Raw genomic sequence first — 14,216 nt, 5'->3', positions numbered from 1 at the left:
TGCATCGAACCTGGACTGGCAACTCGTTTCCTACATGATATTTTACATGTTTCATTGCCAATCTCCCAAATCTTCCCACCCTCTCCCTCTCCCACAGAGTCCATAAGACTGTTCTATACATCAGTGTCTCTTTTGCTGTCTCGTATACCAGGTTATTGTTACCATCTTTCTAAATTCCATATATATGCCTTAGTATACTGTATTTATGTTTTTCCTTCTGGCTTACTTCACTCTGTATAATAGGCTCCAGTTTCATCCACCTCATTAGAACTGATTCAAATGTATTCTTTTTAATGGCTGAGTAATACTCCATTGTGTATATGTACCACAGCTTTCTTATCCAGTCATCTGCTGATGGACATCTAGGTTGCTTCCATGTCTTGGCTATTATAAACAGTGCTGCGATGAACATTGGGGTACACGTGTCTCTTTCCCTTCTGGTTTCCTCAGTGTGTATGCCCAGCAGTGGGGTTGCTGGATCATAAGGCAGTTCTATTTCTTTCATATTTCACGGCCCTCGCTTTTTACTATTCTTGTCTTTCAATCCAGACTGATCTTTTAAGATAAAAAATTACCTACATATCTATCTACCTGTTTTTGAAGGGGTTAAATGCTTACACACTTCAACTGCTTAAAAGGCTAAAAAAAGAGGTATGTAGTGAAAATTCTCTCTCCCATCCCTGTACCCCAGTTATCCAGAAATATGTTTCCCCCATATTTTTTTGATCACCTGCTTTTGTTCACATTGCTGTCTTTATCTGAAATGTCCTTCAGACATCTTTCATTTTCTTCCCCCTTCACTTCTTCAGAATGTAGCTCGTTATTCTCCTATAACAAGCATTCCTTGAACCATCAACTCTAAAATTGATTCCTTATTTCCCTTATTTTGCATAATTGAATACGACTTATACCTTGCTTTCTTTAATATATTTAAAATGCTGCTGCTGCTACTGCTGCTGCCAAGTCGCTTCAGTCGTGTCCGACTCTGTGCGACCCCATAGACGGCAGCCCACCAGGCTCTCCCGTCCCTCGGATGCTCCAGGCAAGAACACTGGAGTGGGTTGCCATTTCCTTCTCTAATGCATGAAAGGAAAAGTGAAAGTGAAGTCGCTCGGTCGTGTCCGACTCTGTGCGACCCCATGGACTGCAGCCTACCAGGCTCCTCCGTCCATGGGATTTTCCAGGCAAGAGTACTGGAGTGGGTTGCCATTGCCTATTTTCAGATTTCCTGAACAGAAGATTTCTGAATGGCTTATGGATTTGTAGGTTCCTTGAAAGCAAGAAATGATCCCTATCTCTTTTGTTTTCACGTAATAGGCAGTCTGGACTTGATGCCTAATGTGTTCTCTATCCTCAAACATCTTACCTGGTGCTTCTCAAAATTTACTGCTATTAGAATAAGCTGGGAAGATGTAGAAACTCATAATCTCCTACCTTCACCCCATTTCAATTACATCAGTATCTCTGGGGGTGTGATCTGCACATAAGGACTATTTAAAACTTGCCACATAACTTAGCTTCCAATGTGAAGCTAAGTTTAAGAATCTGTAACTCAACCCACCTGCATGCCCTCCATCTCAGTCCTTGCCCGCATTTCATGAAACCATGCTCTTCCCATCAGTATCAGACATGCCCACTCCTGCACTCACAGCCATCTTTCCTGCTTTTCTCTGGTCACAGGTAAAAAAGTGTTCCTCTTCCTCCCGTAGCCCTTCTTCCAGCAGCCACATTTTCTTTGTTCCCCTTCCCTGAAAACCTTCTGGTAAGGTTTTGCTATGTAGATGGTTGTCATTTTTTTCCTCCTCCAAGTCTCTCTTCGACCCACTTATATCTGGCTCTCATTCCCATCAGGCCTCAAGAATGTCCTTGTCCATGTCACTTGTCACGTTGCCAAACCCAAGGGCCAGTTTTCTGCCTCCTCCTTACCTCTCAGCAGCATGACCACTCTATGCTCCGAACACTATCTTTCTTGATTTGCTGAATCCGTGTGGTTGCTCCTTCTCCTCTCCCTCTGTCCCCTCTTTATTGACTCTTTGCTACCTGACTGCAGGATGGCAGTTTCCTAGGGCTTCATCCTAAGCCCTCTGCTTTCTCCACACATTTCTGTGTACAACTTGTGCATAGAGATGATTTCAGGTAGCAAATGATTTGAAAAAAATTTTTACCTTAATTTCTTTTCAGTGATATTAGAAAAGACTACAGCCTACAAATCGAACTCACTTTAAGGCTATAAAGTGAAAGAGGTAAGTTTAAATAAAGTACACGACAAACTCCTTAAAACACCCTTTACATATCTTGGTTCTTTCCTTAAATTTCACCAGACCACAGCTACCTTTGTTCCTTCCAAAATCCTCCATCAACTTCTAGGTTTCCCTTTTTCTTTAGCCTTCCCTTCAAGCATCCTTTCCATTCTTCCCCACTCGTCTCCAGCAGAAACATCTTGATGCACTCCTGTACGCTCTAATTTGAAACTGCTTGTACAATGGAGAACGTAGTGTAGTGTGTGTGTTAATCACTCAGTCGTGTCTGACTCTTTGCCACCCCACGGAGTCAGGTTCCTCTGTCCATGGGATTTTCCAGGCAAGAATAGTGGAGACAGTTGCCATTCCCTTCTCCAGGGAATCTTCCAGACCAAGGGATCAAACCTGTGTTTCCTGCATTGCAGACAGATTCTTTATCATCTGCAAGGTGATTCTTTATTACCCTTCCACCACGGAAGCCCGAAGGGTCACCTAGTAGAGAAATCTTTAAAATGGGAAATGTATACATTACCAGGAAGCCACAGAAAAGTTACTTGATATAGAAGAGATATTTTGGGGAAGAAAGAGATGTAGCAATAAAATGATGTATACATATATTTCAATAATAAAATCCATCTCAAATATGTTTTTAGTATCAAAGCATCTAGAATTGTTCACATTTAGAAATGCCGGTATACTGTAGAAACAGGGAGTCTCAAAAGCACCTGGGTCAAGATCGAGGCCCTCATCTTCATCACTAATTTATTTAAATATTTAATGAGGCTGAACATTGTCAATATATAACTCTATCTAATTATTATTAATAGATTTGCATACCTTTTAATAGAATACCTAGACTAAATCTTTTTTCTAATATTTCTGTTAGAATCTCTTAAGCTCATAATAATAATTTCTGACATGATATATATAACAATTCTATTAGTATCTATAGGTTATATTTATTAGTTCATAATAAAGTAAACAAAGTATACTGTCTTTGTAGGACTGGAAATAAAACAACACAGAAGTCAATGTCTTAGTGAAAGTGCAAGTCACTCAGTCATGTCTGACTCTTTGTGACCCCATGGACTGTATAGTCCATGGACTTCTCCAGGCCAGGATACTGGAGTGTGTAGCCTTTCCTTTCTCCAGGGGATCTTCCCAACCCAGGGATTGAACCCAGGCCTCCCTCATTGCAGGCAGATTCTTTACCAGTTGAGCCACAAGGGAAGCCCCAGAATACAGGAGTGGGTAGCCTATCCCTTCTCCAGCAGATCTTCCCGACCCAGGAATTGAACAGGGTCTCCTGCATTGCAGGCAGATTCTTTACCAATTGAGCTCTCAGGGAAGCCCGTCAATGTCTTAATGAGCAACCAATTTCTATTATTATCCTATTACTGCATTTTTTTTTCATTTAAAGTATTTTATTTCTTCAGACAGGAAGGCTACGAAGTTAAAAGCTTTATAACCAAAATTTAATATAATAATTCATTTTTCAAAGCAGCCGCAAGCTTTTCAACTCTGGACATCCAGGTTACACAACAACCTAAACCTTCATGCTTTCTCCGTAAATGTACATCTTTCTCAAGAGGCCTTGCATTCCGACTCCACAGCTTAAATTCCTGTTACAGGACTGAACCAAACTGAAATCAGGCTGCAACCAGCCTGTAGGCCCTGATGTACACAGGGCTCTGGTCAAATTCTCTCCCAATCCTGGATCTATCATGGTTCATTCAATGTCTGTTTACTGCCAACAGTGAGCTCCAGAGGGCAGGAAACTGAAGGTTGTGCATATCTACACGTGGTTCACTTGGAGCACCAGCAGGCACTGCTCCTCCAAGATTCATTCTGTACCGTCTGTTCACGCAAATAGTAAACTCTGATTCCCGGGTTGAGACAACATCGGATGAGGCACAGACAACCAATGATGAAGAGAAAGCACTGCAGATGCGAAAAAAACCTATTATTGCATTTTGTCTTTGTTTTGTAATCTTCAGTGTGGTTGTTTAGTATGGGTGGTATCCTTTTTCAGCATCACAAACTATAACAACCAATAAACTGTAAATGAGGCAGGTAAATAAGGTGTAAATCCTTGGGAATGAAACAATACTTTATATATTTATGTAATGACTTTTAATAAATTAACCCTTGCATTTGTGGGGGCTCATACACTATATTCCTGAATGTTTACATGTTAAAAATTAAGCTAACATTGCTAAATATCTTTTATCTCCCTACACTGAAAGGATTACATTTATAATAACAAAAATTTTAAAATATGAGGAACTATGTTACTATTTTATAACTCAAAGTCAGAAAATGTAAAGGATGACTGATTTTAATTATGGTTGGCATGTCTGGCCTTTTGTTGATGAACCGGTGATATTTAGATAATATAAAGGAATATGGAACTAATAAATTAGTATATATTTATTTAATAATATTGTTACTCTTCCTTTCATTTTAGAAATGTCATTAATTATGCTATGATTAATATTTTAATGCAACATCTGTAGCAGTGTGCCAAATTAGACAATATATTTTGATTCAGTAGAACTTTTTGATAGTTTTTAAAAATGCTTTAACGAACCAGTGTGCATTTTATTTTATTTTTTAATCTTGCCACACAGTGCAGCATGTGGGATATTATTTTCACCACCTGGGATCAAATCTTTGTCCCCTGCCTTGGGAGCATGGAGTCTTAACCACTGGATCACCAAAGAAGCCCTGATAGTTTTTAAAATTAATTTTAATCAGGCAAAACTTTGCTGAAGCAATACCATCAGATTTTTAATATAATTCTTAATGCAGTTCTTAGATCTGGTAATGAATCATGAATTTTACATATCAAGTATTGTAGTAGGTTTGCGTATCATAAATTATTGTTACCCTAAAAGATTTTACAAAATATTTAAAATTTCATTGGCATCATCTTTATTGGAATTTATGCTGTCTCTTAAGGCAATATCTAAATCTGTATAGTAATGTAAAGAATTGATAGCATACGACTGTTGCCATATCTAAATTTACATGCTCAGTTATAATATGAATGACCATATTGAAAATCGATTCTCGGCTACCATGTGCAATTATGGTGATTGTCATGTTAATTTATGAGCAGTTTTAGAACCACAAACAGAACATGCATGAAAAAGTGGACACTAAGCACTACTGGAAAATAATATTTCCTTACCCAAGAAACTACAGCATTGCCCTGGATTTAGAATTGCCTTATAGATGTGCAGTGTTATCAATAAGTAGCCCTATTTTTAAATAAAGATACATATTTCCAGGGCGTAAAAAGTCAAATCTCTATTTTGTGAGTTGTGTGGTGATGGGTGGAGATGCAGATGTTTCAAAATGTCTTGAATGCCAAAGTGATCACTGATATTTGAGAAAGTGAATTAAAAATACATATCTACCAACCAACAAGGTTTAAAGTTGATGTAAATTATTGATGTTTATTTCTAATTAAGTGACAGTTTTTAGAATGTTACTCAAAGTAAGCTTAAATATGCATAGTGCTGCTAAATTTCTGAGTCAATATATCATTTCAATACAAGTGAAATCCATAAATATTAGAAAGGCAAAATTTTGATTTAATGAAGAGTGGTCTGTGGACTACCAAGAAATAATTAATATTCAGGAAGTAGTATATATCGAGAACTGTGTGACAAAAATCTAAATATAAGCAAGGAATATATTTAAAAATATATTTTTTTATTTTATTATAGCAAGAACTTGTAACATGTGATCTGTCTTCTTAACATATATTTAAGTGTATAAAACAATATTGTTAACTCTAAGCACAATATTGTACACCAGATTTCTAAACTTTATCTGAATAACTGAAACTCTATACCTATTGATTAGCAATTCCTTGTTTCCCCCTGCCTCCTACCCCTGGTAACCAGTGCTCTGATCTCTGCATCTATGAGTATGACTATGTTCGACGCCCTCTGTAAGAGAATTGTGCAGTATTTGTCCTTCTGTGACTGGTTTATTTCACGAAGCATAATACCCTTCAAGTTTGTGCATGTTGTTGCAAATGATAGAATTTATTTCCCTTTTTAAGGCTGAGTAATACTCCATTCTATGTATATATCACATTTTCTTTATCCATTCATCCATCCATGTACAAGATACGGATGATCTTAAATGAGCCACATGTTAATATGTGAAACAGAGCAATGAATTTTATTACAAGCTTGTGAGATCTATGTAATTGCTTTTCTAGAATTGTATTTTTAGTTAGAAGTTGGGATGAGAAAATTGAGTTTTAAGAACCCTTAATCCCCTACCTTAGTAACATATTTAGACCAGTTTGTTTGGAACGAAATGCCTTCTGGGTTTTTGATGATCAAAAAAGTCATCAGTTTATAAAGTAAACAACCAACTATATTCAGTGACTTAATAAGTGTTTATTAAGTACCCACTCTATACTAGCTATTGTTCTAAACACTAGTTTATAACAGTGAACAAAAACAGAGTCCTGCCTTCAAAGAACATACATTCTGTAATGGGACAGAGTGGGGTAAAGACACAGATAGAGAACAAATGAGTAAATTATATACAATGTTTGAGCATCAATATTGTGAAGAAAACAAGTCAGTATAGGGGTATGGGGAGTGCTGGGCAGAGGTTGCAGTTTTAAAGGGATTGTCATGGAAAACTTCACCGAGAAGGTGATCTTTGAGTCAGGAAGAGCTAAGTTTTAAAATATACAAGCATAGTTTTTAAAAATCTCAAACTTAAAGAAAAATTACAAAGAACTAATTTTGAGGCTTACAGACTTCGAGAACAAACTTATGGTTGCAGGGAGTAGGGGACAGATTGGGAGAAGGGATAGTAGGGAATTGGGAATGGACAGGAACACAAGGCTGTATATATATCAACAAGGACCTATTGTATAGCACATGGAACTCTGTTTAGTGTTCTATGCCAGCCTGGATGGGAGGGGAGTTTGGGGGAGAATGGATACATGTCTATGCATGACTAAGTCCCTCTGCTTCCCAGGCGATGCGGTGGTAAAAGTATAGGAAGGCCTGCCAATGCAGGAGACCTGGGTTTGATTCCTGGTTTGGGAAGATCCCCTGGAAGTGGCAACCATTCTGGTGTTCGTTTGCCTGGGAAATCCCACGGACAGAGAAGACTGGCCAACTACAGTCCGTAGCAACAACAAACAACAAAGAATTTGATAGCCAAAGTGCAGAACCAATCCACTAACAAATATTTTTAGAGCTTCTACTAAGACACAGAGAATCACTGCTGACCAAACTTTTCATATTTCCAATAGTCTTTTAAGATTTCCATTTACAATAACCCAGTAATTAACGATCATAATGCTAAATGAGGCGTCTTGAAAGGCAAAGTGAAGTTCCACTTACTTTGTCTTTACAGGAAGGAAAATATGAAATATACACATTAGGACTGATTTCAGAAAAATGACTGACAATTATTTAGTCCTTAAGTTTTCGTTGTCCGAAAAATTTGTGTGTGGAGAAAACTTCATTTTATTTATTAGACTCATTAGAAAATAAAGTGCTAGTGTTTGTATAAGAGCCAAGCCAAATGCAGGGTCCTACACTCACTGCCTTCAGCCAGCCGTTGTATCTTAGAGCAGTCACTGAACCTCTTAGGACCTTTTGCTTCCTCAGCTATAAAAAAATAGGAAAGAGAAAAGAAAGTGAAAGTGTTAGTTGTTCAGTTGTGTCTGACTCTTTGCTATCCTGTGGACTGTAGCCTACCAGGCTCCTCTGTCCATGGATTTTTCCAGGCAAGAATCCGGGAGTGGATTGCATTTGCTACTCCAGAGGATCTTCCTAACCCAGAGATCTTGCTTCTCCTGTATTGGCAGGTGGATTCTTTACCACTAGGGCCAATTGGGATGCCCTTATAAAATAGGAAGGTGGTCTAAAGTAACTCAAAGATAAGTGTGAACTCTAAAATTCTGTATTTTAAAGAAGATTATGAGTTTTTTTTTTTTTTTCCAATCTCTTAGGAAGAGCTTCAAGTGTATACTTTAAGCTTAAAGTATATACAAGTCATTAGAGGATAAAGTATTTTATGTTGGAACTTGCCCAATGGGGCAAAAAAGACTGATTAGAAATGAAATCTTCACTCACAAGATACCGCACAAGTCTAAGAATAAGATCTGGTTTTCTCTCAACTGGTAGAAAAATTTAAATAATGGCATATGGAATCCATAAGTAACTAATTTACTGTTTATGACTTACATCAGAGATCAGTTGTTGGAATTTCCCAGAAGGTAATTTCCCATTGTGGCTTGTCTTTCCTGATATATGGACCATTGGAAGGCACCTAGACTACAAATCAGAACAGTGACTAATATTTAGTTTGTATGGTGCTTCTGCAGTAAGTGTTTCTCCCATCTCCCCTTCTTTCTTAAAGTCCATGTCCTCAGTCTGACTTCTCAAGGCATAGCTTTAATGTCTTTAGGTGTATTTCCCCCTAACTTAAACCAATCATATTTCCTCACTTGGGGTGTTGAACTAGAGAATGTTAATACTGATTTAGATATAAGGGAAATTGTAAAAGAAAGACCATACCAGGCAATCCTAAGAGGTGAGCTGGAAAGTGACAGCCCACGTGTCTGCTCAGATTATTGGGTACAGAAAACCTGAAAAGGTTAAGGAGAGTGGAGAAAGGAAAGGAGCACGGAAGAGCAAAGACACAGCTTTCACAGCTTCTGTAAGGTAATGTCATATTTTTACAATGAACTGCAATTTACAAATTAAAAGACTAATACTCAGAAGGGGAATGACTGACTTTCCAAAGGTCACATGACTAATTACTATCACAGATATTTTGGAACCTCACTTTTTTGACCTCTAAACTGGTTCTCTTCCTACTACACTCTACTAACAGTACTGACTCTGCCATTGACCTTGTGACTTTGGAAAAGTCAGTTAATCTCTCTGGGTCTCAGATTCCAGGTTAGTAAAGTGCAGTTAAAACATAAGCTTTGCCCTACTTCATAGGGTTGTTTTAATACTACATAAATATTTTAATTCTTATTATGTTTTAGAGTTTATAAAGGGACAATGACACAGGATTTCATACTGTCCAATTCCTACAAAGATGCTATAAAAATCAAATAAGAATGTATGCAAAAGCAGTTGCATGTAATTATCACATGCTTCTACTTCCATATACGACTTCCCATCTCTGAAGCTGTTGAAATTCTTGAGATACATTAATGAATTAAAGGTTCTCCAGTGATACTGGCCAAACAGACACCATATAGCCTGTTTGATAATGCTTAGAATAAAATAGAGGCATAATGAGAATTTTATAACTTGTAATGTCCAAATTCTTCAAACAGACTTTCAGGGCTATTAATAATCTGTCCACCACGACTTACAATATTCTTGTAAATATCCTCCAACTTTATTACTCCCAATGTTAAATGTTAAGTGAATTCTCTCTCCGTGTAGATCTCTTTGGGGGTTCATTTAGGATTCCTTTTCTTTTTAGCTGGACAATATATGTTAGTGAAAAGAGCTTGCTATAAATAGACCTTTAGCAATATGGTGGCCAGCTGCTGGGGTAGGGATGTATTCTACAGCCCTATGGTTGGGTCTTAGTCTTTTATTGAGCCTGTGTCTCATTTAATAACCCATCTTGATCATTTAAGTTTACATTGAATGGAAAGAACTAGGTATTGCTTGAACGTTATCCTCATTTTCTAGGATCTTTGGCAAGTCATTTTGTCTCTCTAAGCCTGTTTTCTGGTGATAGTAATATTTACCTTGTAAGAGATGTTTCCAAAATAAAATAATTCATGTAAGAGCATTTTGTGAATTCAAGGGCTACACCAGAGTACAGGGTTAAAAAGTTGCTATTTTGCAAACAGGTCCGTGTATTAACATTTTAATGCCTACACAGAAGTTTCAAAATTTCCCAACATTCTGCTGTTTGTTAAAGAATGCCGTCTAAGTTGTAAAAAAATTTCCCCAATGGAATTCAAAAAAACGACTTTGAGATTAAAAAAATGTAACCTATGAGTTTTTTCCCTCCATACTGGGCCATGTGCTAAAAAGACTCGATAAGCATATGGGTATCCATCCAGCTTGCACATGACCCCTCTGACACTGAATGTCACCCACCACAGACTATTCCATTTTCACAGCTTCCACTAATCAATCCTAGTTCCTCAAAGCCTCACAGAATATTCCTAACTAACTGCCCCTCAAATATTTGACAAGAACAGTGAATTCCTCTCTCTAGGTTTTCAAATTTTTACCAATCTGACCACTGTGCATTAGACATTTTCAGTTTTTCTATTTTTCTCATGGTATCTAGAATAGAGCAGAGTATTCCAGATGTGGTATGAATTATAAGGAAAACAATCACTTTCTTTATTCTAGGTCCAGTACCTCTATTAATGTGTCCCTGTACGTGTGTGTGCTAAGTCACTTCAGTCGTGTCTGACTCTTTGCCACCCCATGGGCTGTAGCCTGCCAGGCTTCTCTGTCCATGGGGTTCTCTAGGCAAGAATACTGGAGTGGGTTGCTGTGCTCTCCTCCAGGGGATCTTCCTGACCCAGGGATTGAACTCACATCTCTTACGTCTCCTGTATCAGCAGGTGGGTTCTTTACCATTAGCACCAGCTGGGAAGCCCTAACATGTCCTTAGTTCGTATTCAAGTTTTAGTTAAAATCTTGACTTTTCTTTTTCTTTGCAATGGCTGGTGGCTGAGCCATACTTCCCCTGTTCTGTTTCCCCCAATGGCTTTTTAAGGTTCAACTGCAGGAATTTAATCTATTCTTTGTAGATTTTGTCCTGTCAGATGCAAAAGTGAAAGTGTATAGAAAACATTTTTGTTTCCCAACTTTTCATTTCACGTGAAATCTGTCCTAACTTCTTCCCTGTCCTTAGACTATGTAAAACTAAGAACAGTGCCCCTGTATCGCCAGTATTGGCTTTCTTTGTACTTGAACTAATGCGAGTTCAAGTTTCTGGTTTTTGCACCCAAAACAGCTGTTGCTGGAACATGGCCTTAACCCGACTAGGGCTGACTTTACTCATCCCTAGTCTGCAGGACTGGAGGCCAGAATAAGGAGCTGTCTCAAACTGAAAGATCAAGAATTGTGGAAGCATTGACTACACAATTATTGAAATAGAAGAAAGTACTGCAATTTTCTGTCTCTTATACTGAAAATGGAAGCAGCTATGTGTAGAAGAATCAAGTATGGGGAGGCAGGGAATGAATGAAGTTGGGGGTGCAGGGAAGCAACTCCACTGGCCTTGGAGTTGGGGAATGTTAGTTATTATCTTAATTCTGCTGCATTCAAAGTGTGTGACACTGAACTAGTCACAGCCTTCTCAGCCTTTGGTTTTTTCATATGTAAAATTTAAAGAGTTACATGGATTACGTATGATATCTAATATCTTTTCAGCTCGAAATGTCAGCTTTCGGTGTACCTCTGCACCACTTTGTCATTGCCCGTAGCAGCCCTCTGTATCCTTGCTTTTGTTTCTCTATCTGAAAGATATTTCTCCCCAAGTCCTGGAGACAGCCAGGACTGTCACAGTGTGTGACTGTGGTTCCTAGAATCAAAACCTTTCCTCTCCCTCTCTAACCGTGTCATGTACAGGTACAAGCCTGAACATGTGCAAGCTTTTTTTGTTCTTTGACTTTGGACAAGTTCATTCCTGCTTTCTCAAGTCTTCCCAGGCCTAAAGTGAAATCTAGGGTCAGAGGGAAAGATGTATGGAGGGAACATCTTGTCAGGAGAAAACAACAGACTTGAGTTATTCAATCAGAAAAAAGCTTAGAAGATTTTTTGGCATGAATCCAATTCTTGATGATTGATTAGGGCTTCCCTGGTGGCTCAGATGGCAAAGAATCTGCCTGCAGTGCAGGAGACCCATGTTCGATCCCTGGGTTGGGAAGATCCCCTGGAGAAGGGAATGGTAACCCACTCCAGTATTCTTGCCTGGAGAATTCCATGGAAAGAGGAGCTTGGTGTATTACAGTCCATGAGGTCACAAAGCATCAGACACAACTGAGTGACTAACATTGCACTTCATTTTCAATTCTTAATTGGTGGCTTAGTGGTAAAGAATCTGCCTGCCAATGCATGAGACGCAGGTTCAATCTGTGGGTCAGGAAGAACCCCTGGAGTAGGAAATGGCAACCCACTCCAGTACTCTTGCCTGGGAAATCCCATGGACAGAGGAACCTGGCGGGCTACAGCCCATGGCGTTGCAAAAGAGCCAGACAGGATTTAGTGACTAAACAACAACAAAATTCTTGATAAAGTACTTGTTTTTGATTTTTTTGGTTTATTTTTATGGTTTTGATTTTTTTTATACTTGGACTTTATAGTTAAGCAAAAATGACATATTATCTTTTATATACTTATTCATGTGTATGCTTTAGTATTTTTACATAATTTTAAAATAGATTAATACAGAAACAGATTATCAAATTCAGAAGATACAAGAATGCATACATACCATTTCATCTACACTTCACTGTTTTCTGGATGTTTATCTTCCCTTCTAGGAAGGAATCACTACTTATACTAGCATTTAAAAAAATTATTTATTTATTTGGTGTGCTGAGTCTTAGTTGTTACATGTGGGATCTAGTTCCCTGACCAGAGATTGAGCCCAGACTCTCTACTTTAGGAATGAGGAGTCTTAACTGCTGGACCATCAGGGAGGAGCCAAAGTTTTTTTTTATTTTTAATGAGACCTTCTAGAGATATTTTTATCCATGCACAATCACACATGAATTCATGCACACATGAATATAGTCATAAATATAAAGACTGCTATAATTATGAAATTGTTATAATTGTTTTTCCCCTATGGCAACATATTATGTAATAAAGCATCTTCACCCACTTACCAGTAAGACTTGGCTCTGATTGCTATAGCAGCATTTGGAGAGCTTCCTCGTTTATTTAATCAGCTTTATAGTATTTCAGTGTTTGAGTGTATCAGAATTGGCTTATTTAGTTTTCTATTGCAGTTGCAAGTAATATTCTTTTACCTTTGTTGATTTGTGCATGTATATATCCATCCATAAGACTGGTTTCTAGAGATAGACTTGCTGGGTTAAAGGGCAGGTGTATGTGTGACCTTGATGGATGCTTCTAAATTTCACCCCCTAAAATAATAGTTGCTTTTATTTATATTCCCAGAGGCAATATGAAAGGGTTTGTTTCCCCTACACTCCTTCCAACACAGTGAATTATAAACTTTTGGGTTTTGCCAATTTGATAGATGAAAGACAGTATCTCATTGTTGTTTTAAATTGTATTTTCTTACTGTGAGTGCAGTTGGCTATCTTTTCATGTGTTTAAGGACTATTCGTCTTTCCATTTTTATTAAGTATCTGTTAATATAATTTGCCAATATTTCTATATAGGTATCGTAAAGACAAGTTTGATCAGGTTATTTTGAATTCTGTAAAATAAAATCCAAATAATGGTCAGAAGTCAAAACAGAAGGTTTTTAATCTTAAAATAATTAAAGAGAAAAGATTTGAAAGAATTTCTGCTGATCATCTTCCCTTCAGCATTTCATTCTCTGTCTTCTTTTTCCTATTCATTTCTGTTCCTTCTCTCTCTTAACTGTTTGTAAGATTTTAAGTATATGTATGTAGTATATCTATTTACTGAGCACAGTTCTGTGATCTGTTTCCTTATTGGGTAAAAAGAAAAAATAATTAGATTTAATTAGAATCAATTAAAAAATGATTCTACATTTCAGTTCAGTTCAGTTGCTCAGTTGTGTCTGTCTCTTTGCAACCCCATGAACTGCAGCATGCCAGGCCTCCCTGTCCATCACCAACTCCTGGAGTCCACCCAAACCCATGTCCATTGTGTCAGTGATACTATCCAACCATCTCATCCTCTGTCGTCCCCTTCTCCTCCTGCCCTCGATCTTTCCCAGCATCAGGGTCTTTTCAAATGAGTCAGCTCTCTGCATCAGGTGGCC

This window comes from Bison bison, unplaced genomic scaffold (assembly GCF_000754665.1).
Source record: "Bison bison bison isolate TAMUID 2011002044 unplaced genomic scaffold, Bison_UMD1.0 scf7180017864263, whole genome shotgun sequence".
In the NCBI taxonomy this organism is placed as follows: domain Eukaryota; kingdom Metazoa; phylum Chordata; class Mammalia; order Artiodactyla; family Bovidae; genus Bison; species Bison bison.
Note: the sequence above shows the minus strand (reverse complement) of the source record.